The sequence below is a fragment of the Manis javanica genome, chromosome 5 (assembly GCF_040802235.1).
Source record: "Manis javanica isolate MJ-LG chromosome 5, MJ_LKY, whole genome shotgun sequence".
Classification (NCBI taxonomy): domain Eukaryota; kingdom Metazoa; phylum Chordata; class Mammalia; order Pholidota; family Manidae; genus Manis; species Manis javanica.
In genome coordinates this window covers 69,716,418-69,731,921 of record NC_133160.1, presented here as the reverse complement: position 1 = coordinate 69,731,921, position 15,504 = coordinate 69,716,418, and the positions used below count along the sequence as shown (strand labels likewise).

General features: G+C 36.9%; 1 protein-coding gene across 1 annotated transcript in view; it reads left to right on the top strand.

Moving 5' to 3' along the window:
- FGF2 (fibroblast growth factor 2) overlaps positions 1-15,504 on the top strand; it is a 66,927-nt gene that overhangs the window by 50,296 nt on the left and 1,127 nt on the right. The window lies entirely within an intron of this gene.

The following is a 15,504-nucleotide window of genomic DNA, read 5'->3' as shown; positions in this document are numbered from 1 at the left end:
TTGGAAAAGGTAATACAGGTTCAGATTTAGACCTATCAGGTGTGAGTTGCCTAAGTGAACTTGAGTGAGGGTGTTCACTACCTAGTTGGAATTTTGGGTCTGAAGCTTAGAGGAGAGGTCGGTGTTAATATATCAATTTGGGTGTCATCAGCATATAGGTAATGTTACATCACAGGAGTGGTGAGGCTTCGTGGGCAAAAAATGGAGCTCTGAAAGATCCACTATTTAGGACTTTCTCTTCTTCCACTGTTCTGTCTTCCTACATGTCTATAGTCAACTCAAGGGGTGATGTGGGAATTTATGAAAAGTAGTCTTTAAAATATTTCCAGGACAATGAATCAGTGAGTACTTTTCGATGACCTTCATCTTGAAGAGAGAGGAAGAGGGATTTACCCCTACTCTTCTCAGCTCAGGATGTGACAAACATATTTAGTATGAATCATGATGGGTTTGGCAATAGTGTTGGTTTGGCTACTGTCAGGCAGTGAAGGTAGTGGAGAAAAGAAAGGAGATGCATACAACATTTGCTTCTGTCATAATTAAATAGGACACCACCAGTCAAATGGTTTTAAAGCTGTAGCCTTTTGTATGCTGGCCTTATTAAACTGCCCCAGTGACTGAGTTGAGATTTTTACCCTGTGGTTTCCCACTTACGAGGTAAGGCAATACAGTACTCTGATATCATTAATAATAATATACCCTTAAGATAGTCATTGGAGGGGTTGTTTATCTCAAGAACATAGAGTATAGGTTCATCTGTAATGATAAAAACTCCATAGTTATCAAAAGTGATGTCAAGTAAGCTACTCTAAAGTGCATCTCTGAAACTACTGGGGTCCACAAGAGAGGAGATTAATTTAGGACAAGGGACCTGAAAATGGAATTGTCTTCTCATCGTTAACAGAAGTCTCTACAAGTTACAATTTAGAGAACCCTGACCTTTTTCTCTTGGTAAATAGGCCGTAAGCCTCCCAAACAGTTGATTCTGTACCATCATAAACATAAAGGGCTCTAAATAAACAGTGCTTTCTAGTTTCTTCCTTAGCTAAGTAGGATCTTTCACACAATTAAGGTCATAGCATTTTATTTAATTTTAAATATGTTTTAAATCTCCTTGGATGCATGTTAATTTTTCTGGATAAAACAGATCTCCTTCAGGTTGATGTAGTAAGAGTTGACTTAGCTCTCTTCAGAGGCAAACCCCACAGCTGTTACGCATAAATGGAAAATTCAAGATTTATCAGTTTCCTTTGAGGAATGGCAACAGCCAAGAAAGATTCACTTGTTCTAGTTCCCATCATAGGCTCTTTTCCTACCAAGTTCACAAGTTCATCTCCATCTTAACATTCAGTTTGTGTGGTTTGCTGCCATGCCTTTTCTGGAGCAGTCCTCTTTCAAATTAGTCTGGATGGGCTTTGAGCATTTTCAGATAAGGAAGTAAAACCAAGGAAGTGGTGGTGGTTCAGTAAGTGATATTCTCTGAGTCAAATTGATAGGCATTGATCTATCAACGATGGCAGCTTTTAGGCAAGAAACTAAAAGTCTTCATCCTTGGCTATTAATGTCATCTGGATCATCATTTAATGGGTTGATATGAATCGATGATGGTGAAAGACACCACAGCCAGGCATGTCAGCAGAGACCTCACTCAAGTGACAATGGGATGAGACAGCCAGCATATAAAAAAGAAACAAAACAAAACCAAAAAACCCAAAAGCAACTTTTGGTATAAGTTCAGTGTTGTGACTAGTAGCATCCTTTGGGGATGCAAATGGTTCTTATAATCTAGAGAAATGGGGATTTATGAACTTGCATCTGCCAAAGACATAATTCTTCCCACTCTTCTTCTTCTGGCCTCATTTCAGACTGCAGTGTTATGGCACATCCCTGGTGGTTCTCCATTTTACCCTGTGTGTGATTCCTGCAGTGATTTGTAAAATATTCTGAGTTTTCCCTCAGAAAGAAAAGAACTCTGGAAACATAGAACATTTTGTTTTCTAAGAATCATACTAGGTTGGTTGCTACTGGTTGAGAGTTGTGAACCATTTTTTTCCCTAACGCATTCACATAGTAGAGGCATGAGTGCATCAGCCTAAAGATTTCCCACTGTATGAAAACATTTCTTAAGATTCTTTCCCCCACTTTTGAAATAAAAAAATAAAAAAGTTCAAAAAGTAACTATATTTAACTGCCAAGCCTATATTTGGAGGGTGAAATTGAGTAGTTCTTTAATACACAATAGACTCCTTACTCCATTCCATAGCAGAATAAATTTTGTTGCTATGAGCAACAAGCCCAGAACAAATAATAGGATTTATAATTTAAGTGTTCACAAAATTGTTCATTTAGAAAAAATTGTATATAGTGAGGTTAACCGTAGTGTAAGTTTAAATCACCAAGCCTCAGTGTTAGCACTGGTATGAAAAAATCTGCCTAATCTTCATCTGCTAGAAAGTTGTACATTGTTTTCTGTTTAATTCTATAGATCACAGTAACAAATTTATCAGTAAGTTTAGAATGTTTATAACTTGTGTTGATCAATAATAGTGAGATAGGAAAAAATTATTTGTATTCTCAGAGGATATAAATGTAATTACTGCAAAAGTAAAATACTTTACCTGTAGAATAACTTAGTTGAGGGGTGAGGGGCCTTAACAATGAAATGAAACCTATACATAGTAAATAAATATGGGAAGTAGATTTTTGAGGGTTTAGTTTATCCATACTGACAATATATACTGATCAAATTTGTCAAAAAAAAACACATTAAAAAGGAATATATGTCATTTTTAAAAGATAAAATACTAGATTAAATGCAAAGTTCACTGCCTAATATTAAGAAATTAATGCTTTTTAGAAACCTGTTATAAAATCTTACACAAAATTACTTCAACTTTTCACAATTTGTTTTATTTTTTTCTGAAATAGTCAACATTGATACTTACATCATGTCTGGTTTTAATTCTCAGAAGTGGTGTAAGCAAGAGATTTTTGGATTCATGTTGAGCAAACTCCCTCATAAGCCAAACTGCAAAATCAAAGTACTGTAAAAGAATAAACAATCCAAAAATCAGGTCATGGGGAAATGGCCATAAAGTTCAAATCTAGCATTTAGCTGTGGACAAGACTTCAAGGCCAAAGAGTGAGGAGAAGAGATGTGGGTGGGTTGGAGAACGCACTCTAGTCTTACTTTTCTTTTCTTCTATGCCGAGGCCTAAAGATTATTTTAAAAACTTTAAAGGCTTAAAAATTGTTAAAGACTGGGTGGGATTTTAAAGATCATCTAATCCAATTTTATTTTACAGATGAGGAAAGTTAAGGCACAGAAATGTTAAGTAACTTGCTCAAAGATAGAAATTTTTAGAGATCAAGTCAAGACTCAGGTTTCCTATCCCACCAGAGGTCCTCACAGATGTTGGGATAGTAAATTGTTGGAAAGGACCATCTGATTTAGTTTCTTCAGGATTAAATAGTCCATAAAGTTAGACCATATTGTATATGTCAGTTCTTGTCAGGAATTTCCATGGTCTTAGTTCTCTACATCTTATTTAGATTTTACAATGTCATTGAATCATATTTTTACTGTAAGGTATCTAAAACAGGTTTGTTTATTCATTAATTTAATTAAGTATTTATTGATCATTTACTATGTGCCAGGGACAGATACAGCAATGGACATAACAGAAGAAAATTCCCACCCATGTGGCCATTTATAATGGTGAAAATGGTGAAATGTAATGGTGAAATCACATGGATATACATATATATCTGTATATACATGTAGATAAATGGTCTGTAGTTGGATTGGTAAAGCACAAAAATGAGTGAGATTCTCTTACTCTTCATAGTAAAACTAGAGTTACTAAGTTCAGTTACTTGAAAAATTCTTTTTGTGGTGGTCCTTGAAGCCCTAGGGTCAGGCCTTTTTAAAAATAAATTTTGATCTTAAACTAGTTTTAGGTTTAAACAAAAGTTGTGAAGATATTACAGAGTTTCCATAAATGCCACACTCAATTTCCCTGTTCTGAACATCTTTCATTAGTATGGTGCTCTTGTCACAACTCATGAACCTATACTGACACATCATTATTAGCTGAAGTCTGTACTTTACTCATAGTCCCTCAGTCTTTCCCCTGTGCCCTTCTTCTGTTCCAGGACCCTGTTCAGGACACCACATTTAGTCCTCATGTCTCCTCTAGCCTGGGACAATTCCTTAAACTTTCCTTTAAAAACATTTTTTTGACAGCTTGAGAAATACTGGTCAGGTATTTTTTAGAAAGTTCTTCAGTTTGGGTTTGCCTGATGTTTTTCTCATGGTTAGATAGGGTTATGATCACGTCACGTAAGGGAACATGCTGTCCACAGGCCTTTACCACTAATGTTGTTAACCTTGATCACTTAGCTGAGGTCGTGTTTCTCTCCATTATAAAGATACTCTATTCCCCACCTTCCATACTGTTTTCTTTGGGAGGAAGTTACTGTACACAGTCCATATTTGAGGGATGGGGGGGGGGTTATGGCTCCATCTTCTTGATCTGCTTAAATTATTTGTAGTCTTTTTTTTTTAAATGAGAAATTTGCCTGTTCTTCATTTATTTATTCAATCATTTTTATCAATTTACATTATGGATTTTTATATTTTTAGGTTTTTATACTTTAGGTTATGATCTAAAACTCATGTTACTTACTCTGTTATTCTCGATGTTTCAGCTTTGGCCATTGGGAGCTTTTTCAGTTGACTCCTGTCCTCTTTGACATGCCCCCATTAATGTGGGGTGTTTTTGAGTACTTCCCTTACTTCGTGGTCAACAAGATGTTGTAGACTTATCTTTATATTACCTACCCCAGCCTAGAATAGGCCATTTCTCTAAGAAGCTTTGATTCCTTTAATTGGAAAATACTATTAGAAGCCAAAATCTGGATGCCTGGGGTGTTTGCTACTATAGAGGTATATTTGCTTCTAGGGTCTCTCACCTGACAGAGCAAGGAATATAGTTGTGTACTAACCTGGGTATATATACACATATATATATAAATATTTCTATATTTAACTATGTGTCTATATTAAGCTAAACATGAGTACATATTGATGTAACCTTCCCTAACCCATCACTAGCACATGAATTATTTTAGCTGTCCCGTCTGGCTTATCTGTAACCTCCCATTCCAAATGAACCAGCTTAGTTCCTTTCATCTCCTAGGACCAGTTTTTCAATATGTATAATTATCTCAAATCACTTTACTTTGTTTTTTGATAGAAATGGCATAAACTAAATATGATTTATTCCCAGAGGAATTAAAGTTTAAACAAAAGGGTATTAACAAGAAGCCTACATGTCAGAACATATACCAGGGAGTCACTCTGGCTGGAGGGGAAGGGAGACTGAGAAAGAGTGGGCTGTGTGTCACTTCAGAAAAATGCCAAAAAAGTTTTGAACTAGCCAATAAAATTAAGGCAAATGTAAAGAAAGCCTAATATGGTTATAACTGGTTAGGTGATGTCTGGGGAAGAATGTGAGCCCTGTGGTACTCAGCCAGTGAGGACCCAGGAGAGAGACGCATACACTAAGGAGTAAACTGCTTGTTGTAACTGCTCTGAGTGTGCTGCTCACCACACACCCGATTGTGCAAGACAGCCATTAAAGCCTCACTCCACAGTTCTCTTTGACTCAGTGTCCACTTACTATAAGTTTGGACCAGTGAGCGCATTTCTCACATTTTTGAAATTTCAAAATAAGTATCTAGACCAAAAAACAAGTCAAACTATTTAAAATGTTGATTATACTTTTCAAACTCTTTGTTTCTTCCTATTCAGATAACCCTACAAAAAGTCAAACTCCCAGGACCATCTTTAAAATCATTAGCATCATTGTTATCACCATCAACAAATAGTTACCGGGCCCCTTATATAGGATCCTGAGCTAAGCTGGTTCATGTGGATAGCCTTCAAGGAACTCTTTTTTTTTAAATTAAGCTATCATTGACACACAGTCTTATGAAGGTTTCACATGAGCAACATTGTGTGGTTACTACATAAACTGATATTATCAAGTCCCCCCACATACCCCACTATAGTCACTATCCATCAACATAGTAAGATGCTATAGAGTGACTGCTTGTCTTCTCTGTGCCATACTGCCTCTCCATGCTCCCCCTACATTATGTGTGCTGATCATAATACCCCTTAATCCCCTTCTCCCTCCCTCCCCATCTGCCCTCCCCACCCCTTTTCCCTTTGGGAAAAACTAGTCCCTTTTTAGAGTCTGTGAGTCTGCTGCTGTTTTGTTCCTTCAGTTTTGCTTTGTTGTTATACTCAACAAATGAGTGAAAGCATTTGGTACTTGTCTTTCTCCACCTGGCTTATTTCACTGAGCATAATACCCTCTAGCTCCATCCATATTGTTACAAATGGCAGGGTTTGCTTTTTTATGGCTGAATAATATTGCATTGTGTATATCCACTCATGTCCTGTCTTGATGGACACTTAGGTTGCCTCCATGTCTTGGCTATTATAAATAGTGCTGTGATAAACATAGGGGTGCATACGTCTTTTTGAATCTGTGATCTTGTTTTCTTTGGATAAATTCCTAGGTGTGGAAATTCTGGGTCAAATGGTATTTATATTTTTAGTTTTTTGAGGAACCTCCATATTGTTTTCCGCAACGTTTGAACTAATTTACACTCCCACCAACAGTATAGGGGTGTTCCCTTTCTCCACATACTCACCAGCATGTTGTTCCTTGTCTTTTGGATGGTGGCCATCCTAACTGGTGTGAGGTGATATCTCATTGTGGTTTTAATTTGCTTTTCCCTGATGATCAGCAATTGGTGAAGCGAGTTTTCATGTACCTGTTGGGCATCTGAATTTCTTCTTTGGAGAAGTGTCTGTTCAGATCCTCTGCCCATTTTTTAATTAGGTTATTTGCTTTTTGGGTGTTGAGGCATGTGAGTTCTTTATATATTTTGGATGTTAACCCATTATTGGATATATCGCTTATGAATATATCCTCTCATACTGTAGGATGCCTTTTTGTTCTACTGATGTTGCCCTTTGCTGTACAGAAGCTTTTAAGTTTGATGTAGTCCCATTTGCATTTTTGCTTCTGTTTCCTTTGCCTGAAGAAATATGTTCAGGAAAAAGTTGCTCATGTTTATGTTCAAGAGATGTTTGCCTATGTTTTCTTCTAAGAGTTTTGTGGTTTCATGACTTACATTCAGGTCTTTGATCCATTTTGAGTTTACTTTGTGTGTGAGGTTGGACAATAATACAGTTTCATTCTCTTGCATGTAGCTGTCGAGTTTTGCCAACACCAGTTGTTGAAGAGGCTGTCATTTCCCCATTGTAAATCCATGGTTCCTTTATCATTGGGCATATATGTGTGGGTTTACATCTGGACTCTCTATTCTATTCTATTGATCTATATATAGATCTATTCCAAATTGTCAGTACCAAATTGTCTTGATTACTGTGGCTTTATAGTAGAGCTTGAAGTTGGGGAGCATAATCCCCTCCTGCTTTATTCTTCCTTTTCAGGATGGCTTTGGCTATTCAGGGTCTTTTGTGGTTCCATCTAAATTTTAGAATTATTTGTTTTAGTTCTTTGAAGAATGTTGTTGGTATTTTGGTAGGGATTGCATTGAATCTACATTGCTTTGGGCAGGACAGCCATTTTGACAGTATTAATTCTTTGTATCCATGAGCACGGGATGTATTTTCATTTATTGGTGTCTTCTTTAATTTCTCTCATGAGTATCTTGTAGTTTACAGGGTATAGGTCTTTCACCTCCTTGGCTAGGTTTATTTCTAGGTATTTATTCTTTTAGATACAATTGTAAATGGAATTTTTTTCCTGATTTCTCTTTCTGCTAGGTCATTGTTAGTATATAGGAATGCAACAGACATCTTTGTGTTGATTGTCCTGCAAGTTTGCTTAATTCAGTCACTAGTTCTAGTAGTCTTGGAGTGAATTCTTTAGGGTTTTTATGTATAACATTACATCATCTGCAAACAATGACAATTTAACTTATTTTTTACCAATCTGGATGCCTTTTATTTCTTTGTCTGATTGCCATGGCTAGGACCTCCAGTACTATGTTGAATAAAAGTGGGATAGTGACATCCTTGTCTTGTTCCTGATCTTAGAGGAAAATTTTTTAGCTTTTCGCTGTTAAGTATGATGTTGGCTGTGGGTTTGTCATATATGGCCTTTATTATTTTGAGGTACTTGCCCTCTATACCCATTTTGTTGAGAGTTTTTATCATGAATGGATGTGGAATTTTGTCAAATGCTTTTTCAGCATCTACTGAGATGATAATATGATATTTGTCCTTCTTTTTGTTGATGTGGTTTATGATGTTGATGGATTTTCAAATATTGTACCATCCTTGCATCCCTGGAATAAATCTCAGTTGATTGTGATGTATGATATTTTGATGTATTTTTTAATTCAGTTTGCTAATATTTTGTTGAGGGTTTTTGCATCTATGTTCATTACAGATATCAGTCTGTAATTTTCTTTTTTTGTGGTGTCTTTGCCTGGTTTTGGTATTAGAGTGACGCTGGCTTCATAGATAAGAGTTTGGAAGTATTCCCTCCTGTTCTACATTTTGGAAAACTTTAAGGAGCAATAGGTGTTAGGTCTTCTTTAAATGTTTGATAAAACTCAGTGATGAAGCCATCTGGTATGGGAACTTTGTTCTTAGGTACTGTTTTTTGATTACCAGTTCAATTTCATTGCTGGTAATTTTTGTGTTCAGATTTTCTGTTTCTTCCTGGGTCAGTCTTGGGAGGTTGCCTTTGTCTAGAAAGTTGTCCATTACTTCTAGGTTGTCCATTTTGTTAGCATATAATTTTTCATAGTACTCTCTAAGAATTCTTTGTATTTCTGTGGTGTCTGTAGTGATTTTGACTTTCTCATTTCTGATTCTGCTTATGTGAGTAGACTTTTTTCATGATAAGTCTGGCTAAGGGTTCTACCTATTTTGTTTATTTTCTCAAAGAACCAGTTCCTGGTTTCATTAATTCTTTCTGTTGTTTTATTCTTCTTAATTTTACTTATTTCTTCTCTGATCTTAATATGTCCCTCCTTCTACTGACTTTGGGCCTCATTTGTTCTTCTTTTCCTAGTTTCATTAATTGTGAGTTTATGTTCATTTGGGATTATTCTTTTGGGATTGTTCTTCTTTCTTGAGATAAGACTGTATTGCCATATACTTTCCTCTTAGAGCTGCCTTTGCTGCGTCCCATAGAAGTTGGGGTGTTGAGCTGCTGTTTTAGTTTGTCTCCACATATTGCTTGATCTCTGTTTTTATTTGGTCATTGATCCATCAATTATTTAGGAGCATGTTGTTAAGCCTCCATGTGTAGTGGGCTTGTTTTCATTGCACAATTTGTTTCTAGTTTCATACTTTTGTGGTCTGAGACTTGGTTGGTACAATTTCAATCCTTCTGTATTTATTGATATTCTTTTTTTGGGCTAGTATGTGATCTATTCTTGAAGATGTTCCATGTGCAGTTGAGAAGAATGTGTCCTGCTGCTTTTGGGTGAAGTGTTCTGTAGATGTCTGTTAGGTCCATCCGTTCTAATGCATTGTTCAGTGCCTCTGTCTTCTTACTTATTTTCTGTCTGTTTGATCTGTCCTTTGGAGTGAGTGGTGTGTTGAAGTCCCCTAAAATGAATGCATTGCATTCTATTTCCCCCTTCAATTCTGTTAATATTTGTTTCACATATGTAGGTGCTTCTGTGTTTGGTGCATAGATATTTATAATGGTTATATCCTCTTGTTGGACTTACCTTTTTACCATTATGTAATGTCTTTCTTTGTCTCTTGTGACTTTCTTTTGAAGTCTATTTTATCTGATACAAGTAGTGCAACTCCTGCTTTTCTCTCCCTATTATTTTCATGAAATATCTTTTTCCATACCTTCACTTTTAGTCTGTGTATCTTTGGGTTTGAAGTGGGTCTCTTAGGCATGATATAGATGGGTTTTGCTTTTTTATCCATTTTGTAACTTTATGTCTTTTGATTGATGCATTCCATCCATTTACATTTAGGGTGGTTATCAATAGATATGTAGTTATTACAACTTCAGGCTTTAGATTCATGGTTACCAGAGGTTCAAAGGTAGCTTCTTTACCATCTAACAGTCTAACTTAATTCACTTATTATGCTATTAGAGACACAATCTAAAGGTCCTTCTTGTTTTTTTCCTCCCTTTTTCTTCCTCCTCCACTCTTTATATGTTAGGTGTCATATTCTGTCTTGTGTATCCCTTGACTGACTCTTTGGGTCACTGATTTAATTTGCATTTGCTTAGTAATTAATTGGTCTACTTCCTTTACTGTGATTTCTCTCTGGTGACAGCTATTTAGCCTTAGGAGCATTTCGATCTAGAGCAGTCCCTTTAAAATGCACTGTATAGATGGTTTGTGGGAGGTAAATTTCCTCAACTTTTGCTTATCTGGAAATTATTTAATCCCTCCTTAAATTTAAATGATAATCTTGCCAGGTAGAGTGTCTTGGTTTGAGTCCTTTCTGTTTCTTTGCATTAAATATATTATGCCACTCCCTTCTGACCTGTATGGTTTCTGTTGAAAAGTCTGATGATAGCCTGATGGTTTTCCTTTGTATGTAATCTTTTTTCTCTCTCTGGGTGCTTTTAAGACTCTATCCTTGTCCTTGATCTTTGCCATTTTAATGATTATATGTCTTGGTGTTGTCCTTCTTGGGTCCCTTGTGTTGGGAGATCTGTGTACTTCCATGGCCTGAGAGACTATTTCCTTCCCCTCATTGGGGAAGTATTCAGCAATTATTTCCTTAAAGACACTTTCTCTCTCTTTTTTGCTCTCTTCTTCTTCTGGTACATCTATAATGTGAAAATTTTTCCACTTGGATTGGTTGCAGAGTTTTCTTATTACTCTTTAATTCCTGGAGATCCTTTTTTCTCTGTGCCTCAGCTTCCTTGAATTCCTGTTCTCTAATTTCTATTCAATTTACTGTCTCCTCTACCTCTCCTAATCTTCTTTTCAATCCCTCCATTTTATGTTTCATTTCAAATACTGTATTTTTCAAAGTTTCTATCTCTTTCTTGAAGTCGTCCCTGAGATCTTAACTATTTTTCTTAGCTCTGTGAGCATGCTTATGATTTTTATTTTGAAATCTTTATCAAGAAGATTGGGGCTTTCAGTTTCACTGAACCCTCTTTCTGGTGTTTGAGATATTTTGGATTGAAGAAGTTTCTTTTGCCATTTCATATTCCTACTGAATAATATGAAATAATAACTTTGTGTAGATGGTGCCCTCTAGGGCTCAGGAGCTCTACTCTCTGGAGCTGCCTAGCTCCTGGGGTGATGGTGGGGTCGCTGGTGCTTGCTGGGACGAAAGAGCCCTTTCCTGCTTCCTGGCTGCAGTGCCTGCCTCCACTGCCAGGGCTATTGGGCTGAGCACACAGGGAGCAGCCTCTGCATTATGCCCCTGTAGCTTCCATAGGCGGGGCTGCCCTCTGGCTGGCCTGGTGCAATAGCAGGGGCAACAGGTTTGCAAGCTGGTTGCTGGCTGGGAGGAAGGAGCAGCAGGCTGTGTATTGCAGTGAGGGGCCTTGGGGTTGTGTTACCAGCTAGGACGATGGAGCTTCTGAAGTTCCCGGAAGTTTCCAACCTGCTGGGCTGTGTGTGCCAGGACAATTTTGTCCACCTGTCCTTTCTCCTGAGCAGCAAGCTCTGTGTAATCCTTGCCCTTGTAGCAGCCCTCTTGCTGTTGGGAAGTCTTTCAAAGCCCCTGCCATTCTTTTGTCCTGGAGCAGCCAGTTGTGGGTACCTGTTCTCCACAAGCGGCTGGAATCTCAGTCTGAATATTCTGCCTGTCGTTGTTTTCCAACCCCTCTAATCTCCAGAGCAACATGTAATGTGGCTTCATGCTACTGGAGTAGATCTCCAGAGATGGGCATTTAGGGTTTCTACTCCCTCCCCACTCCGTTTCTCTTCTTCCTGCTCATGACCTGGGGTTGGAGGAAGGCTTGGGTTCTGCTGGATTGCGGCTTTGCTACTTTACCCTTTTCTGTGAGATCTTCTCTTTTCCCCAGATGTAAACTGTCTGTTGCTGTCTCCTTTCTGGTCACTCTTTCAGGATTAGTTGTGTATGCTGTATTTTCATGTTATATGTGGTTTTGGGAGATTTCTGCCTCACTTCTCACGCTGCCATATTTTTCCCGCTTCCCCAGGGAACTCCTGAGGTGAGTCCCAGCACTAACACATGACAGATTTATTTTTCTCTCGTAAGTATACAAATCTTTTTTAGATTCCATACCTTTTAGAATTGAGAGTAATGGCTCATTGGAATTACTTTAACTTAACACACTTAATAGCATTTCAAATAAGTTAGTACTTTTAAACTTCCAATTCTGTGGTCATTCACATTACCAAGAGGGAAAGAAGGTTAAATGATGTATCTATTCCATAGTTTGTACTGAGTAAATACTAATTTATTGAGTACAATATTGAGGATAACAAATACTCATCTCACACTCCACATGTCAAAACCAAATTCCTAATCTTACCCTATAAAGCCTGTTCCCACTCAGCTTTCCCCATATCAGTTGATAGTAAGGCCATCGGTCTAGGATGCAAACTCAGAGTTATTCTTGATTCCTGTGTTTCTCATACACTGCACATCAATCTGTCAGGAAACTGTTGACTCTGCCTTCAAAATATATCCAGATACAGCATCTTGCCATCTCTACTGCCACTAGTGTAGTCTGAGCTTGACTCCTTGAGCCTTGGATACTGAGCAAGCCTCTAAAGTGTCTCTGCATCTATCTGCCTTTGGCCTAGTGTAGTCTTGGCAGCCACAGTAATCTTGGCAAAAGATTGCTTCTGCTCAAAAGCATGATATGGCCTTCCTTTTCTCAGAGTAGGAGCCAAATATTTACAATAGCCTACAAACCTCCTATTCTGTTAGCACTCTGATCTCATTTCCTACTCCTCTCCCCTTCAGACACTTCAGCCACACTGGCCTTCTTGCTGCTCCTCCCACACTCCAGGCAGGATACTGCTGTAGGGCTTTTGCACTGGTTCCTCCCTCTCTGCTTGGAATGCTTAGACTTCTCCATAGTTAACTCCTTTGCCTCCTTCACATATTTACTCCTATGTCCATTTCTTAATGAAGCACACTGTGACCATGCTATTTAACACCGCAACCTAATCCCTACCCCCCAACACTCCCAATCCCTCTAAACATATATTTTTTGCATAGGATTTATTATTTTTTAGCATATAATTTACTCATTACAATTCTGAGTGGCACAAATGCAAGGATCCTTGTTTAGTTTTGTTCACTGATGTAACCCAGCGCCTGCAATAAAAAAATGTGTTAAATGAATAAATGCATTATTTGAACTGTGTTCTTTCTGTATCCTAGAATTATCTTATATTTAAAAGTAAAGAAAAATTTAATTTGATGAAAAGCTGTCATATATACATGGGCAAAGGGTGTCCATAATCTAAAAAAAAGTTACTAAGAACACTGAGTTTTAGATTCCTCATTTGTTAATACATGATAATTATGTCATGGTATTATTATGATATTTAAATAGAATGTGCATGAAAGTAATCAATAACCATGAGTTAAGGGATTTCCCAGCTCACGGACCTATGTAAAATAAGGCATTGAAAGCAAGTTATAAATTATTTTAAGCTCTGTCCATTTCCCTTGTGAGGTGGTTCCTCTGAAGACCTCCTTTTAAGTTTAAAATGGTGCATTCTTAAACACTGAAAATAGGAAAAAGATTTGTAAACATATAAATATATTTATAAGGTTAATCGGCATATAAAGGTTTATAAAGATTAATAAAAATTGATCAATTTTTAACAGGAACATTGAGATCATAGTCACTGAAGAGAATTTGTGAACTTAGAATGGGGAGAATGGAAAATTGTACTTACCCTGGGCTGTTCAATGCCTGCTCTTCTTGAGAACTGCATTTTTTGACCTTACTTTCCATTAAAAAAAAATTCAGTTTTCAAGTACATAACAGTTCTTTAGTAATTTTACGTGTCTAAACCTTCAGCACAGATGTCTTCCCACCCTGTTTGTGTAAAAGAAGTAACCTCTGTAAAACCCCATATATGTATGGGTTCCATGATGTGTTAATCAATTTAAGCTGTGGTACTGTTTTTTTTCCTCTGAAATATTAAGAACTACCTGAGAAGGTAAGTATTATTGGCATGGTGCAGATCTGAGTAGGCCAGGAATTGTGGGGCATGCCAGCCAGCAAGGTGGGGCACTCTAACAGCTGACAGAACACCGAAAAAATGAGTGTGTCAGTGTCCTGAATTATGATGGTTAGGTCTGCTTCTCGGGAATTAGTCTATGAAGCTCAGTGAAACCTTTCATGTTATCTCTATGACTACTGTGACTTTTCCATTCACTCTTTACTTTCTTTCACTTATACTCCTGATCTTAAACCTGAAATAGGGAAAGAGGAAGATTTTTATCAGTGGCGCTGAAAAACAGTAAAATAAAATAATACAGGTTAACTTCAGTTAACACAAAAATAGTAGTAATTTTCACCAAAGGTACAATGGAAGTATTGGCTGTGGAATATCCACATTACTCTAGGTATGTTTCATTCACTATTACCACATTAGAATCTTTATGAACAGTCCTGTGTTTCATAGAGCTGGGTTCTTGTGTAATGTATGCTTCTCTGTAAGGTTACCTGTGATTTATTTGATCAGAAAGACTGAAATTGCTTTATTAGTAATTTGTTGCAAAAAATGGGCATATTAGATAAGTTTGTATTTCAGTTGTAAGAGGTTCAGTCAACAGTGCTCAACACATTGTCAAATAAATACCACTCAAATTCTTATTAGCAGTGACAGAATCTAATACCACACCTTTAATTTAAATGACCGAGCCACATGCTAATCTAATCCACTGTAGGTCTTTCTGTCCTTTACTTTTCAGTTTGGTTATTATGTCAGTTCTTTTCATCTTTTTGCTTATTGGTTTATGTGTTTCTCAGTTTGTGCTATTGTTTAGTTTATCTTGTAACCAAGGAATCTGATAAAAGATTCAAGTCTTTTGAATGTGGGTTTTCACAGACCTGAAATTTTCTAGATTTGATTATATAGAAATAAGTTGGAATCTGGTATATTCATTAATACAAAACCATGGATTTATGCCATATATTTATGTTGTATTTTTATGTGGAGATATAAATATGTATATATGGTTTTTCTATAAAACCTTACCATTCTATCTACTACATATCACATAATTATAATATAAAAAAGTGATTTTTCCTTTCTATCATTAAAGGGAATCTTTTTTTTTTTTTTACCCCCAAAGGTCATTAAGTATCATCAGTGCTATCCTGTGAAGTTGTATTTGAACAATTACCTGAAATAATGTGGCAGCCCTTTAGTCTCCAGTACTTGGAATAGTATTCTGGGTCTAACTATTTGCAAAGTTGGCTACCTCCAGTAAATAGTTGATTTGAAATA